Consider the following 19,326-nt stretch of genomic DNA (forward strand, 5'->3'; position numbering starts at 1 on the left):
TCTGCCTTTGAGAGGACTGCCGCATTTGTGATTTTGTCCTGCCAGGATATACCCATAATGTGTCGCAGTGAGCAAAGATGGAAATTACTGAACTTCTTTTCCTGGGAGCTGTAAGTTGCCAATGTTTCACAGCCATACAGCAAGATGCTGAGAACACAGGCCTCCTAAACCATTAGCTTGGTCCTAATTGGGTTCCGACGAAGGGTCACTGACCCGAAACGTTAACTCTGCTTCTCTTTTCACAGATGCTGCCAGATCTGCTGAGTGGTTCCAGCATTTCTTGTTTTTATTGCAGATTTTCAGCATCCGCAGTATTTTGCTTTTATTATAGCTTGGTCCTAATAGTCAGCTTGGTGTTATCCCATGCACATTTCGCGAGTCAGCCAAAGGTGGTGGCTGCTTTCCTTATGTGTGTATCAAGCTCTGCATCAAGGGACAGATTGTCTGTCACTGTGGACCCAAAGTAGCAGAATTTGCTAACCACTTCCAGTGGGGTGTTATTTGGTGTGATCAGGGTGGAGATGCAACGCCTTTTCCAATGACCACTGTTTTCTTGACACTTATAGTCAAGACATGGGAGAGGCAATCCATGAGTCTTTGTAGCTGAGTTTCTGTGTGAGCGACTAACACTGCACCATCAGCGTGGAGGAGTTCTCTGATCAGGACATGATGTGTTTTTATCTTCACTATCAGCCTTGATAAATTGTCGAGCTTGCCATCTGACCTAGTTGTGCAAGTAGACTCCTTCAATATCTGCAGGGAAGGCGATGGTCAGGAACATGGAGAAGAAGATGCCAGAGTGGGGGCTCGGACACAACCCTGTTTCATTTCATTCTTCACTCTGAAACTGTTGGAAGTGGAGCCATCAAACTGTGCAGTGTAGTACATGTCATCATGAAAGGAGCGGATGAGACTGAGGAGCTTCAGTGGACAGCCAACTTTTCCCATAATTTTTCCCATTTTACATAATAGCTACTCTGTATTTTGCATTCGGTACATCCAAAAATAACAAAAAGAAATCAAGGAGCGATGTTACAGGACAGCAGGTGGGTGATCGGTTGGTAAGTATTACCATTGTCTTTTTTTCCCTCTAAGATAGGGCAGTGAGTTACACTAAGAAAATTAGTTGGTAGTCAAATAAATAGAGGCATGACAGGGCAACTCAGTTCCGTGGAATGAACATGCTGCGCTATGTGAGAACTCCAGGACGTTGCTTGTATCCCAGACAACCACATGTGCAGGAAGTGTCATCAGCTAGAGGAGCTTGATCTCTGGGTTTTGGATCTTGAGCAGTAGCTGGCATTACTGCTGTGCATCTGCAAGGCTGAGAGCTACTTGGATAGCATGTTCCAGGAGGTGGTCACCCCTCAGCATAAAAGTGTGCAGGTAGAGAGGGAATGGGTGACCAACAGACAAACAAGGATAACCAGGTAGCTAGTGCAGGAGTCCCCTGACTGCATCTTGTTCTCTAACGAATATTACTGGTTAAGACAATGGTTCCTCAGGGATGCACAGCCAGAATCATGGTCATAGCGCCATGATTGGCTGAGCTGTACAGGAGATGAGAGAGGGAGGAGAGAGGTCAGCAAAGCAATGGTAATAGAGAATTCAACTGTTAGGGGAATAGATAGGTGTTTCTGTGGTCACAGATGTGACTCTAAGATAATATGTTGCCTCCCTGGTGCCAGGGTCAAATATGTCACTGAGCGGTTGCAGAGAATTCTGAGGTGAATGGCCAGCGGTCATGGTCCATATCTGTATATAGGGAGAAATAGGGATGAGATGCTGCAGGAACATTTTAGGGAGTTTGGAAAGTAATTAAAAAGCAGCACCACAAAGGTAGTCATCTCTGGATTAATCCTGGTGCCACATGTTGATGATTACAGAAATAGGACCAGGGTTGTCCAACATATGTCCCACAGGCCAGGATCTGGCCCGCCAAAGCTTTCCATCTGGCCCAAGGATGTAAGCTGTTCTCGGGACCGTTCCTCATCCTCACAGTGACTGGAGATGAGAAATTTCCCTTTATCTTCTTCTTACAGAGCGCCTTTTTAAAAATTCTCACTGTCAGTTTCAAAGATGACAGCTGCTGACATCGGGGACAGCCGTTTTCCAAGAGATTCCGGGTTTTCTGGTGGGTTCTGACTTGTTTTTAAAAAGCCCGCCGGAAAACCGTGAGTCTGTTGGAAAATGGCTGTTCCCGATGTTGCAGCTGTCAGCTTGAAATTGATAGCGTTTTGTTTTTAAAATTAACTGACCAACCATCTGCTGAGCATCCACTCTCTGTAACTGTGTAAGAGAGAGAGGAGGTGGGGGGGGGGGTGTGGAGAAAGAGGGAGAGGAGGGAGCAGAGAGAAAGAGAGAGAGAGGAAGGGCAGAGAGAGAGGGGGGACAGAGAGAGGGTGAGGGGGGAAACAGAAAGAGAGAGCGAGGAGGGGCAGAGAGGCAGAGAGGATGGGCAGAGAGACAGAGAGGGGGGACAGAGAGACAGAGAGGGGGACAGAGAGCATGGAGAACAGAGTGGGAGTGTGGAACACTGGAGACACGGTGGATGGAGTGAGGGGTGGCAGAGAGACAGAGAGAAGGTGGGTGGAAGGGGAGTCAGAGAGACAGACAGACAGAGAGGAGGAGAGAGAGGGGAGAGGGGGAAAAGAGAGTCAAAGAGTAATTTACTTACAGTACAGAAGGAGGTCCATGCCAGCTCTCCACGGAGCTATGCAGTTAGTCCCACTCTCTTGCTTGATCCCTGTAGCCCTGCAAGTCTATTTCTCTCAGGTGGCCATCCAACTTCCATTTGAAGTCATTGATCGTCTCCACTTCCACCACCCTTGTGGGCAGCAAGTAGCAAGTCACTATCACCCACTGCGTAAAAAAGTGCTTCCTCATAATCTGCTGCATCTTTTGCACAAAACTTTCAATCTGTGTCCCCTAGTCCTAGAGGGAAGGGAGGACTGGGGAGAGAGAATGAGACACACACACAGAGCGCGGGGAGAGGAGGTCTCTCCTGAAAGATGAATATCTATCCAAAATACTCTGCATCATTACATCAAGTGTGCAGGCGGAGATTGACTACTTAGGCAAGCAAAGATAATGCCAGGTATGTCAGTGAATTAGTTTTCAATGTAGTGATGAGAAAGTAAGTCAATAAATTAGTCTTCTCATTTAAAGCTTCTCCACCAAAATGCACATTTGTTGTTGTTTTTATTCGTTAGATAAATTTTTAATGCCTTTATCTTTCAAAATTTGTTCACCAGCCCTCGGGCTGAGCAAAAATCATAATGCAGCCCTCCACCCAAAAAGGTTGGACAATCCCGGTGTAGATGAATGCATGGCTGGAAAGATGGAGGAGGAAGGAGGGCTTTAAATTCTTGGGGCATTGGGAACAGTTCTGTACAAGCCGATGGGTTGGGCCACAACACAGCCAGGACCGATTTGTCACGGGGAGGTTTGCTAGTGCTGTTTAGGAGAGTTCAAAGTAGCTTGGCAAGGGGATTGAAGGCTGAGTCGATATTCAGAAGGGAGAGCAACAAAGATGAAAATGGAATGCAGAAAATCAGTAAGTGAATATGGAAAGCAGAAAAAGCAAAAGGTCCTAGGTGTCAAAAAGCATGCAAGTTAGGATAAGGCAAAATATGAGAGCTTATGTCAAGTACTCAGATTTCAACACTGCAGAAAGCCTAGAGGAGTATACAAAAGTGCAGGGATGAAATTAAATGGAAATTAGGAAAGCAAAGAGAAGGCATGAAGAAATATTTGCAAGTAAAATCAAGGAAAATGAAAAGATATTTTATAAATGTATAAAGAGCAAAAGGATAACTAATGAAAGAGTAGGGACAATTAGAGATCAAAAAAGGTAACCTGGGTCTTGAGGTCGAAGACATGGGCATGGTTCTGAATGAATACTTTGCCTCACAAAAGTGGGGGATGATGCAGACATAATGAGGATCAGTGTGAAATATTAGATGGAATAAACATAGTGAAAGAGGAAATATTAAGGGGTTTAGCTTCTTTGAAAGTAGATAAATTGCCATGACTGGAGGAAATGTGTTCCAGGCTGCGAAGAGAAGCAAGCAAGGAAACAACAGAGGCTCTGACTGTCATTTTCCAATTGTCCCTGGCTACAGATGTGGTGCCAGAGGAATAGAGGACTGCTAACGTTGTACCCATTGTTTAAAATGGGAGGAAGGGATGGACTGAATAATTACAGGCTAGTCAGGCTGGTAAATCTTGGCTGAGGGGGAGTATAAGTCATCATTTAGAAAGGCACAAATTAATCAAGGGCAGTCAGCATAGATTTGTCAAGGGAAGGTTGTGCCTGACTAACTTGATAGAATTTTTTGAGGCAGTAACAAGGAGGGTCAATTAGGGTAGCATGTTTGATGTAGTCTACATGGATTTTAACAAGGCCTTTGACAAGGTCCCACACTGGTTGGAAAAGTAAAGGCCCATGGTTTCAAGGCAAAGTGGCAATTTGGATTCAAAATTGGCTCAGTAGCAAGAAGCAGACAAAAATAGACAACAGGTATTTTTGTGACTCGAAGGCTGTTTCCAGTGGAGTTCTGCAGGGCTCAGTACTAGGTCCCTTGCTTTTCTTGGAATATATCAATAATCTAGACGGCAATGTAGGGGACATGATTAAGAAATTTGCAGATGATACAAAAATTGATCATGTGATTGCTAGTGAGAAGAAACTGGTCAAGTGGGCAGAAAAGTAGCAAATGAAATTCAGTTTGGAGAAGTGTGAGGTAATGAATTTGGGGAGGGCAAACTAGGCCAGAGAATATACAATAAATGGTAGGCTCAGGGGGATCTTGGAGTGCATGTCCACTGTTCCCTGAAGATAACAGAAGAAATAGATAAGGTAGTTAAGAAGGCATGCAGGCTACCTTCCTTTGTTAGTCAGGGCATAGAATATAAGAGTAGGGAGGTTATGCTAGAACTACATACAATATTAGTTTGGCTACAGCTAGAGTACCGTGTACAATTCTGGTCACTGCATCACAAGAAGGATGTGGTTGTTCTAGAGCCGGGATTTACGTGGATGTTGCTAGGAATGGTGAACTTGAGCTATGAGGTTTGGATAGGCTGTGGTTGTTTTCTTTAGAACAGAAGAGACTGAGGAAAGATTTAATTGAGGTGTATAAAATTGAGGGAGCCTAGATAGAGTGGATGGGAAGGACTATTTCTAATAGCAGAGAGGTCAATAACTAGAGGACATAGATTTAAAGTAATTGGTAAAAGACTTAAAGGGGAGTTAAGGAGAGGTTTTTTCATGCAGAGGGTGATGAAAGTCATGGAGTGATACAGCACTGAAACAAGCCCTTCGGCCCACCGAGTCTATGCCGACCAACAACCACCCATTTATACTAATCCTACATTAATCCCATATTCCCCACCACATCCCCACCATTCTCCAACCACCTACCTACACTAGGGGCAATTTACAAAGGCCAATTTAACTATCAACCTGCAAGTCTTCAGCTGTGAGAGGAAACCAGAGCACCCGGCAGAAACCCATGCGGTCACAGGGAGAACTTGCAAACTCTGCACAGGCAGTATCCAGAACCAAACCTGGGTCGCTGGAGCTGTGAGGCTGCGGTGCTAACCACTGTGCCACTGTGCCACCCCTAAGTCTGGAACTCATTAGTACCTAGCACCTGAAAGTGTGGTAGAAATTGAAACCCTCATTGCATTTAGAAAGGACTTGGATACGTGCTTGAAGTGCAGTAACTGACAGAGCTGTGGAACAAGAGCTGAAAAGTGGGATTAGGCTGAGTAGCTTGTTTTCGGCCAGCACAGACACAATGGGCCCAATAGTCTCCCTCTGTCCACAAATTTTCTGCGTTTCTATCTGCTGCGTAAAGAACTTGCCAAAAATTACATTGCTTGTGAACTGTATCTTTGGAAGATGATGCTGTCTGATAGAATCATATTCAACCAGATTATCTTGGTTGGGCAAACATCAGTTACTTTGCAGAACACCTGAACAAATACAACCCTCCCTTCTCGCCCAATAATTAATTATTTGTAGTGCAATTCTCTTGCCACTGGGAGATTATGTACAAGAGTGACATTTTTTCGATATTTTTTGAAGAAATGGATTACATACTTAATTACTAATTATTAATTACTTCCTTAAAATAAAAATAAAAATGCCATGTTCTTTTGTGCATCTATCAAATTATAGGGAAATATATCTCAGGATGTGAATAATAAAGCAACAACTTGCATTTATATCGTGCCTTTAACATAATAAAATGCTTATGCTGCTTCACAGGAGTGTTACCAAACAAAATTTAGCACCGGCCTCATAAGGATATATTAGAACAAGCTAAAAAAAGCTTTTTAAAGAGATAAGTTTTAAGAAGCATCTTAAAAGGAAGCAAGAAACATAGAGAGACAGACAGGTTTAGGGAGGGAGCTTAGGACCGAAGCAACTGAAGGAAGGTATAGCCACCAATTGTGCAAAGAAGGAAATCGAGGATGTGCAAGAGGTCAGAATTGGAGGAGCACAGATATCTTGGAGGATTGTAAGGCTGGAGGAGATTACAGAGATTGGGAGGGGTGAGGCCATGGAGGGATTTGAAAACAAGGATGAGAATTTTAAAATTGAGGTGTTGCCGGATGAGGAACTGATAGCACTACTCGGGAACAGGAGTACATTAATCCCACCCTATAATGATAGGAAAAACAGATGTGTTCTCAGCTGCGCATTGGTTTTACAGCTTCCTTTACCGCATAGTAAATTATTCAACAACACAACTAGTCACTGAAGAATTGTATATCCTCATTAGATCACCAGGTACTAGGCTAATGGGAAAAATGCTGAATCCTTGTTGTAGCTGATCACAGGTAGTAAAAAAACACTATGACAGTTAGATAGACTTTGACCACAGTCCATTATAATTGGGCAAGTCTAATGGCTAAGAATTTACATATGCTGCATGGATTTAGAGTTGTTGACTCTCTTTCTATGCAGACAGGTGCTGTGATTGTTTTAAAGGACATAAACCAATCTGAACTCAAGGGCCTAGAAATCAGTTTGCATTGGCCTGAAGGAATGAATTGCTGCACTGGAACGGCTCATTATTTGGTCTTGGGCATCATTTACATCCGATTGGTGAACTGCAGGCACCTGAAGGGCATCCATAGGCGGCTCACCGTCGAAGAACATTTGAATTTGAGGCTGTGCATCACCGCAAACGTAGGAGAGGGAAGCAATGAGCGGGGGGTGAGTGGGGGTGGTGGTGGAGGTTGTGATCAGTGGAAAGGGGGGGGCGGTTGAGTTTCTGATCAGAGGGGCATTGAGGATTCGATCAGAGAGAGGGTAGAGGTTTAAACTTGGAGGAGGGTCGAGGTTGTGAACTGAGAATTGTCGAGATTGCAATCTGAGTCGGTCAAGGTTGAAATCGGGAGGAAGGTTGTGAACTAAGGGTAATCGAGGTTGCACTCCAGGACAGGTTGAGGCTGTGGTTGACTTCTTCCCCGAGGCATGTTCCTGCAGCTTAATAGCCATATAAAAATCTAATAGCTTGGTTATTGGATGTCGAGTATCTCGGGACTTGGAGATGCAGCGACTGTGGTAAATACTTACCTTTTTTTTATTTATTTAATGTTCAAGGTTGTATTTCCCTGAGGCAGTCAGCACCAAATTGCATTAGGGACTGAATTAGGTGTTAGGCCCCTTATTTACAATGCTTCAGGCATTTGTAAAGGACACTTCTTATTTGTCTTTCCTCAATATGGCAGCAGTGCATGTCTTGTACATTTTTCTGATTGCCATTTTGGGGACTTAGGAGGTCACATAGTACCTGAAACATGAGTATTACAAGGCCAATACAATCCCCAAGCTATATACAAACAAATTCAGAAAAAAGGCTTTCTAAATTATACACATTTTGCACAAGACATAAACAGCAATTATCTAGTCTTTATATAGTTTAACATCACTACACATAGAAACCCAGAATATGCAATTCAATTACTTCATTTGGCTTCAGATGCAATTCTTAATTACGATGATGCATATTCTGGTTGCATCTGACATGTCATATTTCATTTTACAGGGAAGTGACATTGGTCATAAAAATGCTCAAGAAACTCAGTTTGAAAATCCAGTAGAATACATATCATTATCAAGGAGATACAAGAAGTAGTAGCTTAATGCCTGAGGAAAGCTGCTAGCTGCCATTGACAATCCTATAATCTGTGAGCACAGATCACTCAAACTTTGCAGGAGAACTGGTATTGTTATACTCCCTATCTAGTGAATGATTACTAAGTGGGCCCAAAGGCAATTTTTGGAGTTGAAATGCCATATCATTGAATCATTCAACAGAATACAACTTCCATTTCTTATTCATCACTTATCACCCATTTCAGTTGTTCAAAACTTTCCCTCAGTCATTAAGCAGCACTTGCTGCATATTTCTCAGCTTATGTCCTTCTTTAAATTAGGATATGTTCCCAATTTAGTAAAGCTTTTGTGAAACACACATTCTTATTGGACTTCCAGTTGGATTTCAGTTTCCAAAGATTTTCTGCAGTACTTTTTTTCTCCCTAATTATACTGAATACTTTCAGTTGGTTTCCTCCTGTTTTACTTTACCATTGCTGTAATATGTTCCATGAAAGTGTGAATTGTCATGCATTTCATCAATTCACCTGATCTTTGACTTTTGAAAAGTTTTTGGTGTTTTTTTCTTCGTCCTGCTTTCTTTCCTTGTGCATCATTTGGAATCAGCTTCATCTCTCATTCAACCTTTGTATCAGGTACACTGGATTATTGCTTTCCTTCGCTCATGGTATTGCACTGAATCTCATCTACTTAATTCCCAAAAGAATTTTGGCATGAGAGGTATTTGTTACCCAGAGTCTGATCCTAATTACCAAAAGCTGATGAACAAGCCTCCATAGGCCAAGAGATACATCATCCTATTACACTGCAATAGAAAGAAAGAAGAAAGAGCTTGCATTTATATACTGCCTTTCATGACCTCTAGATGTCCCAAAGTGCAATGAAGCACTTTGGAAGTCTCGTCACTATTGTAATATAGGAAACGCGGCTACCAAATTCCACACAGCCAGGTCCCACAAACAGCAATGAGATAAATGCCTGAATATTCTGTTTTTAGTGGTGTTTATTGGAGGATAAATATTTGCCATGATACTAGAAGAACTCCCCTCCCCTTCTTCAAATAGTATCAAGGAATTGTTTATGTTCACCTGCAAGGTGAGATGTGGCCTTCGTTTAACATCTTATTTGAAAGACACCACCTCCCACCGTACTGTGATAAACCTGCCTATAGATTCCTAAGATATTGCAGGCAGATCTCTGGAAAATTTCTCTGGAAAATTCCATGAGACCACCAAAACCAAAATAGCTGCCAGTTTCTATCATTCTACCCCTGGATTGAAAACAAGCTCAATGCTACCAAGAAATGAGACCAGAACTAACGTGGGAATGGAATATATTTAACAATAATTGATATGAATTTTTTCTCCCAATACATTGCAAATTCAGAAACAGACAGTAACCATTAGAATAGCAGGAAAACTGCTAGTGGGAGAGGTAAAATGTCATTATGCAACCGTAAATGGGCACTTTGCTATTCTGTATAGATGTCATAACTTATTCTCTTTTTAATGAAATACGCATATAAATTTGAAGGAGTACAAATTCATCTCAGGCAGTAGTGGAAATCGAGCAATAGCATGTCAGAGGTCTCTTTTATACTCCACCTTTTTTTTTATACTGGGCAGAGTGTAAAATATGTTGCTGATTTGTTAACCCCATTCTGTGCTACCATCCAAGATGGTCGGCGCAACATCGAGGGCCGAAGGGCCTGTACTGCGTTGTAATGTTCTATGTTCTATGAATTTGTACCCCGAAGTGAAGGCAGAACACCTCATAGAAAGGCCAGCACGGACTAGAACCTGCTCACATAGAGGCCTGAAGGATCATACACACAAGCAAATCACATCAAGAAGCTGAGGGTGAGTGATAGCACTGACAAGCAGTCAACACAGTGCATGCAGAAAAGCATCAAAAGGTCACACTTGAAAAAGAGCATATAATCCTCACCAGTCCTTGCGAGAAGGGAGTCTCATAGACAGAAATATAGGGAAAGAGATTTAAAACATTTTATGGTATTTTAATAGATCATTTTAGTTATATTGCATATATTTGATAAATTGCATACTTATGTTAAAAATGTTATTTGTATATGTGTATAGTGAGATTTATGTTCAACCAAGTATGCTATCTGAATGGACATGTTATAAGTGAATTCAACTCTTATACATATCTGATTTTGTTGCTTCTTCATAATCCCAAAACATTCAGTCCTTCAGTTTTCTCTCTATTTTTTCCCTTTCCCTCTCCAAGAAGCTTTGGCTACTGCTTGGGCATAGCTTAAAAGTCACCAATGTCTCTCTGACAACTCACCAAAGTAGATATTCTGTGCTGAATTTTATTCGGGCACTGCGCTGCGCGGCGGCACCCTTTCAACTGAGCACGGTGCCTGCATTTACTGGCCACCGCAGAGCTCCCTCGATCTTACACGCGGGGGCTCATTAGAATCATGGCGCTGAGCCGCCCTCCCCATATTACTTGGGGAGAGGCAGGACATTCGGTGCAGTGAGAGAGTTTTTAACAGTTGTGCAGCAGGTGCTGGGGCCCTACTTTAAGTGCCCCAGCACCTGCTTCCTAACAGCTGTCAAAGAATACTTACCTGACTACTGGCTACAGAAGAGTGGGGCTGCTGTCAATCTGGCAGCAAAATAGAAAGTCCTGCAGAAATCCAGCAGGTCAGGCAGCATCTGTGGAGAGAGAAGCACAGTTAACTGGTCCATGTTCACAGACCTGAAAGTTAACTCTGCTTCTCTCCCCACAGATGCTGCCTGACCTGCTGAGTCACCCCAGCACTTTCCGCTTTGCTGCCACATACTTACCTTGCTGTATCCCAGTGACCTATGAAGTTGCAATCCTCTTCTCCCACTCAGGTGTAACATTCCTTCTTGTAGACCTGCCACACCTAGTTGAATTTTGCACATTCCAGGACGTGAGACTTCAATAGACCATAAAAGGTATGACAGAGATTTACAGAGAACACAATGACACAAATAGTAATACACAAGTGTCACAGCAATGTACATATGTCTTTCACGAAATGTTCCTCACCAACATGTGTGTCCTTTTCTCTGTGTGAATGATGTGTGCCAGCATGCAGTGCCAATGTCACATCCCTTTGCACCATTGGCCTTTCAGGAGAGCCAACATACGCACTAACATCATTGCCATGCCACCACTACTCATGAGTGTCTCCATGGATGCAGTGACATGGACATTGGCTCAGTCAGCTGCTGCCTCTAATGGTTTACAGAGGAATGCTGTCGATGTGGACTGGTGCACAGCAGGTGAGCGAGGGTGATGTGTGGCTTGCAGAGCTCATGTCGGTTCCTAAGGAGCAGACAGCCTTTGTCTGATAAGCCACTTCCGTACATCCCTACCTCACTGCTAGCCCTACGTGCAGAGCCTGGGTGCCATCTGCCCTCCCATGCATCTTTCATGTTGTAGGTCCTCAGTGTCCTCATAGTCCGAGCAGGAATCCTGTTGACCTCTCTCCTCATCACGCCAGGCCTGGCCCTATTGGATGCGTAGTTGTGCAGAGCAGCAAAGAAAGGAGCTGGCCTTTTTGGCCCGTAGTACAGGGCATCACCCTATCCATACATGCATTGGAGGCGCTTTTTCAGCATGCTGTTCTGCTCAATGGTGGCTCATGTAGCTCAGTGACTGGCATTGTATCTCTCCTCTGCAGCAGTGGCGGAGTCTCGCATCGGTGTCGGGAGCCATGTCTGCAAAGGATATCCCTTATCTCCAAGAAGCCACCCCTCCATCCGAGCCATTTCAGTGAACAGTGATGGCAACCAGGACTGGCACAGGAGACGGGTGTCATGGCAGCTGCCTGAGAAGCGGTCACACATTCGCAGCAAGTTTAGTTTAGTTTAGTTTAGAGATACAGCACTGAAACAGGCCCTTCGGCCCACCGAGTCCGTGCCGACCATCAACCACCCAATCATACTAATCCTACACTAATTCCATATTCCTACCACATCCCCACCTGTCCCTATATTTCCCTACCACCTACCTATACTAGGGGCAATTGCTAATGGCCAATTTACCTATCAACCTGCAAGTATTTTGGCATGTGGGAGGAAACCGGAGCACCCGGAGAAAACCCACGCAGACACAGGGAGAACTTGTAAACTCCACACAGGCAGTACCCAGAATTGAATCCGGGTCGCTGGAGCTGTGAGGCTGCGGTGCTAACCACTGCGCCACTGTGCCGCCCACAGTATCTGTGGTGTTCACCTAGATTGGGAAGGCTTAATGGTGATGTCTAAAGGTGGTAGCCTGGCAGTAGGCCTGATGGCCACAAGAGTGCAGTCTATGAACATTACAACCTATAGTCCTCCGGCAATGCCAGAACCAATGGCCCTCTGAACCTGGCTGTGAGAGTCCGGCCTGAAGCAGACATCCTCACTGGCCCTCCGGTGCAGGGCATTGCTGATCTCCCTGATGCAGTGATGCCATGCTGACTGTGTGACCCCACAAAGGTCTCTGGTGGGCCCCAAAAAGGCTGCAGAGGTGTCAGGCTTGAGAACCGCTGCCACTATGAGGAACAAAGGCATGAGATGCCCACTGGAGCCCATGAGCTGTAGGTCATCCTTGAGCAGGGCACAGAGACGTGTCACCACCCTCTCTATATGCGCAATCTCCTCCGACACTAGTGCTCTGAAATCCACTGGCATGTCATGTGGGGCCTGTAGATGCACGGCAAACGTAACCGCGAGCTCCTCATGGCGGCTGCTGCTCACAACCGGGGGCCTCTACGTGGATAGCACCTGCCTGTTGGTATTGCCTCTGGCACATACGGGTCCTCACGTGCAGAGGATCACACAATGTAGGATGAGCCATACCTATTTCCATGTGATAAATAAAGTTGAACCCTGCATGTATTCCAAGGTTCCTAACAGGGCAGAGATTGGTGTTAACGGGTACATCAGCTGCTTTCCTGGATCAACTATGTGGCATGCCATGGCATTGCCCATCTTGGCCAACACTCAGAGTGGCACAGCATGACCGCATCAAGATCCTACCAGCTAAATCGATTGCCCCCACCATCCATATAAACTTAATGCTCCTGCCCTTTCTGGCACCCTCCCCACGCACAGGGTGCCTAGTGTGCCTTTGCCCCCTCACAATTACAGAGCGTACACAGTTAACAGAGGAATGGTAGATCGTACCTCCCCTCATGCCAGCACAGCTTTCCTTCCAGTAATCCGAGTCCTTCCTCCCTTCCAGAATACAGAACTAAACCCCTGTATATCCCCCCCATTCCTCCTGCCAGTATGCAGAGTTAGACCCCTGCATATCCCCCCTCCCTTTCAGAATGCAGTTAGACCCTTGAATATCCCCCCTCCCGTAATGCAGAGTGAGACCCCTGAATTACACAACTTACCTTCGCTGGCGACAACTTATGCCTCTGAAGATCCACCGGCTTTTCAGACCGTCAACAGGACGGCACGTGACGGTCGCCCATTCAGCGGAAAATCCAGAAGTGTCAGTGGAGAGGCGGCAGACTGCATAATCAGCATATTCCTTACCATATGCTAATGGTGGTGCCGCTGCCGTGTGGCGGGGGGCGGGGCCACACTGAGGTCCCGCCACTGCCGATAATATGCAGCGGGCTCTTTTCGACATCACAGGTCGAGGCGGGCCTCTCCCCACAGCATTTTACCAGCCCCCGCACCGCAACCCACAGCGTCGAGGGGCCGGTAAAATCCAGCCCTCTTTGTGTGATCCTAAACAGTGAAGTGTTGGCATTCTATTTGATTGGACATCATCCTAGTCAAGCCCAATTTTATTCTTACCTAGTGTCCAAATGCACACTTTCCTAACCTAGATCATCAGGTAGGAAACTAGAATTATGGTTGCTATTTTCCTCACCATTCCATGGAACTGTGTCCAGTTGTAGTACTCATGCTATTTTCCCCTGAGAAGCCATCTAATTATCTACTTTCCCCAAGGTTCCTTCATCTGACTGGTTGGAGACCATTTACCTTACCGTATACATCTAGCTATCTACTGGTCTATGTGACACAATTAGAAACTGTGATAAAACCTTTGTTATCTCAGTGGATAATTTGTCTTCTATTAAGGAAGCATGAATAATATACGATGCATAACCTATATATTAGATTTTACTATTTTTTTCCTCCCTCTGCTACTGAATATATTCCATATTTAGCTATCTTATGCTAGTGTTACTGTACAGCTCTATGGAACTGCTGTTAAAAAGAGTATTATTTCCTTTCATTGTATGAACAACAATTAATTTAGTATATTCAAAAGGTTTTGTTTCTATAGTGATTTCGAACTAAAGTGTTCATACTAATTCTATAATTCGTTTACCAGCGTGGTATTTTGAGCCACAGCAGCCCTATGAATTGAATGCTATATTTATGACCAGCACAAATGATGTACAGACATTTTTAAGGAACATATTTTATGTAATAAAATTTTCAGAATCACGTATCTTCCTGCTGTAGGTTCATCCTCTGATCTGTAGGTCAAAGATCACGGCCCTAACTGGAATTACAGGCTGTCTGACTTTGATAACCAGTGGGGAATGTTGGAAGAAATCCACATTACTCTTAAAACCTTTCCTATTTTGCCACTTCATTAGGAAACCACTAATCTCTTTACTCAATGAGATAGATAAGGTTTTGCTAATACACCCGACAGTCAGAGTTCAATCAAACTCCAATCTTTGATGCTTAACTTCCAGAAGTTCCTGGCTGTTCTTCAGAGAATTTTATCTCAAATTCCTTGCTTACTTTCTCCAATACTCATCATGATGGGAAGCCTATTGCTGCAGCTTATTGCAGATAACAAATCCCATTGCCGAGACAGGGCTGATCACACTAACTTGCTTCTGATAAACAACTGCTTGAAAGTATTTAACTATTTTATCACCAGTCAGAATACTCCTTTTTAAGAGCATTCTATGTGTAATGCAGCATAAAATCTTGCATGCTGAATTCTAAAGAAAGTTGTTGCATTATTCTATTATAGCAATGTTGAAAGAAAATTATGTCATCCAAATTTGAGGAATTTCAGTTAAAATTGATTTATAAAGTTTTGAATTCTATTTCTCCGCTTAAAGGCTGGGTGTCCTTTGGGCCTCCTTATCTCGAGAGACAATGGATACGCGCCTGGAGGTGGTCAGTGGTTTGTGAAGCAGCACCTGGAGTGGCTATAAAGGCCAATTCTAGAGTGACAGGCTCTTCCACAGGTGCTGCAGATAAAGTTGGTTGTCGGGGCTGTTACACAGTTGGCTCTCGCCCTGCGCTTCTGTCTTTTTTTCTGCCAACTGCGAAGTCTCTTCAACTCGCCACACTTTAGCCCCGCCTTTATGGCTGCCCGCCAGCTCTGGCGATCACTGGTAACTGACTCCCACGACTTGTGATCAATGTCACAGAACTTCATGTCATGTTTGCAGACGTCTTTAAAGCGGAGACATGGATGGCCAGTGTGTCTGATACCAGTGACGAGCTCGCTGTACAATGTGTCCTTGGGGATCCTGCCATCTTCCATGCGGCTCACATGGCCAAGCCGTCTCAAGCGCCGCTGGCTCAGTAGGGTGCATATGCTGGGGATGTTGGCTGCCTCGAGGACTTCTGTGTCGGAGATACGGTCCTGCCACCTGATGTCAAGGATTCTCCGGAGGCAGCGAAGATGGAATGAATTGAGATGTTGCTCTTGACTGACATATGTTGTCCAGGCCTCACTGCCATAGAGCAAGGTCCTGAGGACACAGGCTTGATACACTCAGACTTTTGTGTTCCGTGTCAGTGCGCCATTTTCCCACACTCTCTTGGCCAGTCTGGACATAGCAGTGGAAGCCTTTCCCATGCGCTTGTTGATTTCTGCATCGAGAGACAGGTTACTGGTGATAGCTGAGCCTAGGTAGGTGAACTCTTGAACCACTTCCAGAGCGTGGTCACCGATATTGATGGATGGAGCATTTCTGACGTTCTGTCCCATGGTGTTCATTTTCTTGAGGCTGACGGTTAGGCCAAACTCATTGCAGGCAGCCGCAATCCTGTCGATGAGTCTCTGCAGACACTCTTCAGTATGGGATGTTAATGCAGCATTGTCAGCAAAGAGGAGTTCTCTGATGAGGACTTTCCGTACTTTGGTACTCATACCACATTAATTCGTTCCAAGTCCTTAAAGTTTACTTCCTATGGCTTTGAACCTCCTGGATCCTGGTCCCTTGCTGTTGCTGGTTCTCCTTTTCTGCAATATCTCACATTGTTAAACTTGATGTATGTGCCAAGCTGCAAAGTTCATTAAATGGTTCTTGCTGTAGGCAATATTTTCTGCTTAAATTGAAAAAATAATTCAGTGAGAATTAAGTAAATTCTGATTAAATTTGTATCTTACAAGCAAAAGAAATTAGCAACACTGGTTCCGTGCATTACTGTGCACTCAAAACATTTACTCTCAAAAGCAAGTCTAGGAGCACAGGCAAAACTTAACGCCTGCTAAATTAATGCGGATTGATACCACTTAAAGCACAATTAAGGCATGCTATCTTTAATGTCGAAGTCTTTTTCTTTGTTAATTTTTCTCTCAACAAGTTGTTCCCTCTTGTCATACTGCACAGGACTCGATTTACTCTGATAGGCTAATTTTCCAAACATTTTCTCCCAGCGTGGAGCCTTGCCTACCAACAATGCAGATCAGGAAATAATCTGCATGTTTCTCACAATTTTCCATCCATTGGGCCACATTTTAAGAGTCCACTGCCGCCATAAAAATAATGTAACCTGCAATTTCAAATGCGGCGGCTCATTTCCATGGCCACGCGCCCGCTCCCTGCAATGACATGGACGGGGCAGGCAAGTGATCACCGGCAACGGCGTCTGGCACCAATGCGCAGGCGCCATTTTTAAAGGGCTTACAGCCCTCAACGGAGATTTAAGATTTAAAGGGCCAGGTAGGTTAAAGTTTCGCAAAACAGAATTAAATAACTTTTCCATGCATTTTCTCACCGGCCCACCCCCCGCCTCCCGCCCGCACCCCCCCAACCATGATGGCTTTACCAAACATCAAACATTCCTGCCCTTTTCCCCTCCGGATATCCAATATTGAAAATTTGACCTTTTCTCCCCTCCCTCCCAACCCCACCGCCCCCCACAAAGTTTGGCATCTTTGTCCTTTAAACCTTCCATCACCCCGCCGACCAATCCGCAGCTCTGTTACCCCATTCCCCCCTCCCGCACAGAGAAAAATATCCTCTTCCCCCTTCCCCACAGGTGTCGTGCCTCGTTTCCCCGAACGGGGATTCGAAGGCATGGCGTTGTCGACTGCCCGAATGAAGATCAGTGTGGCGATTCAGGAGGCGACGGGACCATCATTAAATCAGGTATGTTAATTTATTTCCACATGTAAATTGTGGTCTTATCGCCGAACGGCAGGGCAGCCACCACGAGGCCACACTGCCGCAGCCGAGATCGATACGGGGCCTGCTGCCGTCGGGGCGGTGATGGGCCTCTGCTGTACCGATCGTCATTGCCCACCGCCTCGCCGGCAGCTACCGTTCACGACGGCGGAAGGGCTTTAAAATCCAGCCCATTATTTGAATTTATGAGAAGCATGTATGCAAATTCCTAAGATGCCATTTCAAAGGAGGAGGCTCCATGGCAGGAGCATGCATTTGAGAAATTAGCCCTAAAGAACAAATTAAACATCTGTGTGCAATATGGTAAAAGATAAAACATGTTTGATGACATATTGGGATCAAAAATAGTAAGACTCCGTAGAAGAAATACTGTATTCAGAAAAAGGTTATTATTTATACAGATTTCTAACTGTATAGTCAGTTTCCCCTTTGGTCCTCCATTCTCCAGAGCATTTCTGTAGCCACTGATTTGCTCAACTGCACCCTCACCTTCACTTTTGATGCCCTGGTCTCCAGTAAAATCACTTTACTCTCACTTCCTGGCCATTCTACCAGTACGACCCTCACCTCCACTCCCTTAAGTCCAAGGGATGCAGTCTTGAAAGTGTAGAGCGGACAACTGGTTTAGTCATTCACTGCCAGATCTGGGGGAGGCAGTGGCGCAGTGATATTATCACTGGACTAGTAACCCACATACCCAAGGTATTTATCTGGAGACATGGGTTCGAATCCCACCACAGCAGAAGGTGAAATTTGAATTTAATTAATAAATCTGGAATTAAAAAAGCTAGTCGATTGCTGTAAAAACCCATCTGGTTCACTAATGTCCTTTAGGGAAGGAAATCTGCTATCCTTACCTGTGACACCAGACCCACAGCAATGTGGTTAACTCTTACATGTCCTCTGAAATGGCCTAGCAAGCCACTCAATGTACCTAACCGCTATGAAATCAATAAAAAGGAATGAAACTGAACGGACCATCCGGCATCGACCTAGGCACCGGAAACGACAACAGCAAACCCAGCCCTGTCGACCCTGCAAGGTCCTCCTTACTAACATCTGGGGGCTTGTGCCAAGGGTGGGAGAGCTGTCCCACAGACTAGTCAAGCAACAGTCTGATATAGTCATACTCACGGAATCATACCTCCCAGACACTGCAATCACTATCCCTGGGTATGTCCTGTCCCACTGGCAGAACAGACCCACCAGAGGTGGCAGGACAGTGGTCTACAGTAGGGAGGGAGTTGCCCTGGGAGTGCTCAACACCGGACACCATGAAGTCTCATGGCAACAGGTCAAACATGGGCAAGGTAACCTCCTACTGATTACCACCTACCGCCCTCTCTCAGCTTGATGAGTCAGTACTCCTCCATGTTGAACACCACTTGGAGGAAGCACTGAGGGTGGCAAGGGCAGAAAATGTACTCTGGGTGGGGGACTTCAATGTCCATCACCGAGTGGCTCAGTAGATCCACTACTGGCCGCTTACTAAAGGACATAGCTGCTAGATTGGGTCTGCGGCAGGTGGTGGGGGAACCAACACAAGGGAAAAACATACTTGACCTTGTCCTCACCAATCTGCCTGCCGCAGATGCTTCTGTCCATGACTGTATTGGTAGGAGTGACTACCGCACAGTCCTTGTGGAGATGAAGACCCGCCTTCACATTGAGGAAGCCGCACCCCTAGCCAAGCTGTTCCAGTATAGCTACAACACTGGCATCTACCCAGCAATGTGGAAAATTGCCCAGGTATATCCTATTCACAAAAAGCAAGACAAGTCCAACCCAGCCA

The sequence above is a fragment of the Heterodontus francisci genome, chromosome 2 (genome assembly GCF_036365525.1).
Source record: "Heterodontus francisci isolate sHetFra1 chromosome 2, sHetFra1.hap1, whole genome shotgun sequence".
NCBI classification, from domain to species: Eukaryota; Metazoa; Chordata; class Chondrichthyes; order Heterodontiformes; family Heterodontidae; genus Heterodontus; species Heterodontus francisci.